Raw genomic sequence first — 3,312 nt, 5'->3', positions numbered from 1 at the left:
ATCTGTCTGAGGTTGCTGGCCTGTTTAAGTAATTAGGAGATTAGTTCTTATTTTTCAACAACAGGTGAATTAGGAACTGAGCCTACTACATATATCTGGACTTACAAAGACCATACTCACTCTAAGTTACTACTAGAACACTAAAATCTATGTGCAAAATAAGCTTAAAAAGATATTTTTGTAGCCTGGGTTTTAGGTAGGAAAAAATATTTCTTGGATTAGAAAACACATGACTTCATTTTAATAGGTTTAGACCTTTAATTCATATTATTAACAAGATTCTAAAATGTCAAGACAAAATTATACCTAACGCTGTTGAAGTTATTCCCACAAATATGCCATAGATTCAAAGTATAAACATGTCCACTGTAAACACTTAACTCGGAACACATTGTAGACTCTAATAGCAAGTGCTCTTTTGGAGGCTAATATGCTATACCAGACAAATCACAGGATGATATGAACCCAAAATTTAAAATAATAAATTACAAGAGGATACCAGTTCATTATCAAGGAGATAATTAAAATATTATAAAAATGAGGTGACGCAATTATCATATATATTGAACACTACACATCATGATTTTACTGTTAGAGAAATGAAAGAGACAAAAGTTTGAGTAAAACATAAGATCAAGAAAAATGGCCAGGTAATTTTGTGAGGAAAAATTCCCAAACAGAGCTTCCAGATGTGAAAAATATAGACATTGAATGAAAAGTCTCAGAAGATAGGTCCCATACTAGAATATGAAACAAAAAGGCTTATCTATAGATGCTGTCCAGAATGCAACAGAGCCAAAGTAAAGAAAAATGTGAAACTCAGATATAGAGGACAGAAGAATTCACTTAAATCTCTTTGCAATAATAGAAGCAAAGATGACACAGAATAGCATTGAGGGGATATTTAAAGGCATTATGGCTGAGACACTTCTTGTTTTCATAAAAGGCATTAATTAGATTTTAGAAGCACAGAAATCTAAGATATAAAGAAATCTGCAGCTACATGCGTCATAAAACTGCCATATCCCAAAGCAAAACTAAATAATTTAAAAATAGTTAAAACACAGGAAAAAAGACAAAAAGTTTTACTTAAAGATTACAAGAGCATAACACAAACCGAGTGTTCGAAGTAGAAAACTGAAGAGCCAAGAGCATTTTCAGTACACAGAGAAACTAATTCCTGTACTGTTGGTGCTTGGTGCTGTCAAATCAGATGCGACTCACAGAGTCCTTACGGACCAGAGAGACATTGGCTGATCCTGTACCGTGTTTAAAATCCCCGTTGTATGTGAGGCAGCTTTTGTAACCAGTATGTCAATGCATCTCACTGAGGGCTTTCCTCCTTTGCACGGACCCTTGACATTACCAAGCACTATGTCCTTCTGAAGGGACTGGCTGCTCCATCCTGATAAAATGTCCAAAGTTGATGACTTGAATTCTCATCCATCTTTCTGATGAAAAGAATTCTGGCTGTACTTCTCTGAACTGCCTTGATTGTCTTACTGGCAGTCCATTGTACTTGCAATATTTTTGACCAATAACTAATTCGGATGTATCAATTCTTCTCAACGTTTCCTTATTCACATGCATGCATATGAGGTGATTGAATATATATATCATGGCTTGGGTCAGGTTTCCTTAAGCCTCAAAATAACATCTTTGCTTCTAAGTACTTTGAAGAAGTGTTTAGTAGCAGGTGTGTCCAGTGCAACATGTCATTTGATTTCTTGACTACTGTTTCCATGGGTATTGACTGTGAATCTAAGTAAAATGAAATGATGAACAACTTCAATCTTTTCCTCATTTATTAGGATTCTACTTCCTATGTTAGTAGAGAAGATTTCTTTACCTTCACTTGTAAGAATGTATGACAATACTACTTGCTAGTTCAGCTGTAAGGATTTCCATTGTTTCCTTTTTGTTGAAGTGTGACCAGTACTGAAGGCTGTAGTCTTTGATCTTCATCAGTAAGTGCTTCAAACCCTCTTATCTTTAAACCGGCAAGGTTGAGTAATCTGGGTATTTCAGAAAACTATTAAAGAGTATTTCTCCAAACCTCTTGACGAACTCTCTTAATATACTTCAGCTTGTTGGATTATTTGCACAGCATACAACTGAATTGAACAGATCCAACTCTGAAGTATACCTTGCCTGATTTTAAAACACATGATATCCCCTACTTCTGTTCAAACAACTGCCTCTTGCTCTATATACACTTTCCACATGAGCACAATGAAGTGTTCTAGAATTCCTATTCTGTGTAATGTTATCCATAATTTATTAAGTTCCAGGTAGTTTAAAGACTGAATAGTCAATAAAATACAAGCAAACCTGTTTCTAATAGTATCTGCTTTCAGCCAAAACATATCTAACATATTAATATTTTCAGAAATTTATTGAATGAAAGATCTTTGTTTCAAACAATTTTATCCTTTTCAGTCAGTTTCATATTATACATGTTCTATTCTATATCAATATATTAAATATACATAAATAAACTAAAGATCTGTGATTTTATACAACTATAAAATATGATATTAGATAGACATTGTCCTTTAAGGTACAATGCATTTATTTTGTTGTTTACAGCTGCATAAAAAATGTATGATCTATTTCAAATAGCTATTTCAGAAAGTATTCTACTAGGGTTTCAGTCACATGTGGATAGGTTTATCCAAAGGAAGACATGGTCAGTATGTCTCTATGATTAATGGATAAATGCAAGCAAGTTCTCTCGGTAATACACTTTGGAGTATCTTCCAAAAAGAAAAAAATCAACCAATCAAATCAGTAGTTTCCAAGGGGATATGCTGGGCCAGTTGAATTTAAGGCATCTATCAGTTCAGAAATTCATAGAAATTGTTGTTTTGGGCATTCCTAAGTGACAATCTTGGTAGATATTTTAAAAGGACACAAGACAAGTACAAGGGACTTAATATGAATGTTAAGAACATTGACAAATGTTTTGTGAAAAAGATTGGGAAAATGGTACCAAGAAGTTTTTTCCATCATAGCAATGCACCTGTTCATTCTTTGAGAGTGATAATAACGATACTATGGAATTTAAGTAGGAAACCTTACCCCACACAATCCACAGTCTTACCCTTAACCCTTAGACTTCTTTTGGTTCACCAAACTCAGAGGATATTGAAAAGGAACACAATTGGAGTCCGTTGAAAATGCCAAAACTGCACATTTTGATGTAGTTTAAATCAAAGAGCATAGAATTTGGGGGAAAGGGTATGGGAGATGGAAGCACTGCTTTCAGAATTGAATAGATCTAGATGGAGGATAAATATAGAAATAATAGTT

This window comes from Echinops telfairi, unplaced genomic scaffold, assembly GCF_000313985.2.
Source record: "Echinops telfairi isolate 266 unplaced genomic scaffold, ASM31398v2 ScPeMD7_21;HRSCAF=78, whole genome shotgun sequence".
Classification (NCBI taxonomy): Eukaryota; Metazoa; Chordata; class Mammalia; order Afrosoricida; family Tenrecidae; genus Echinops; species Echinops telfairi.
Note: the sequence above shows the minus strand (reverse complement) of the source record.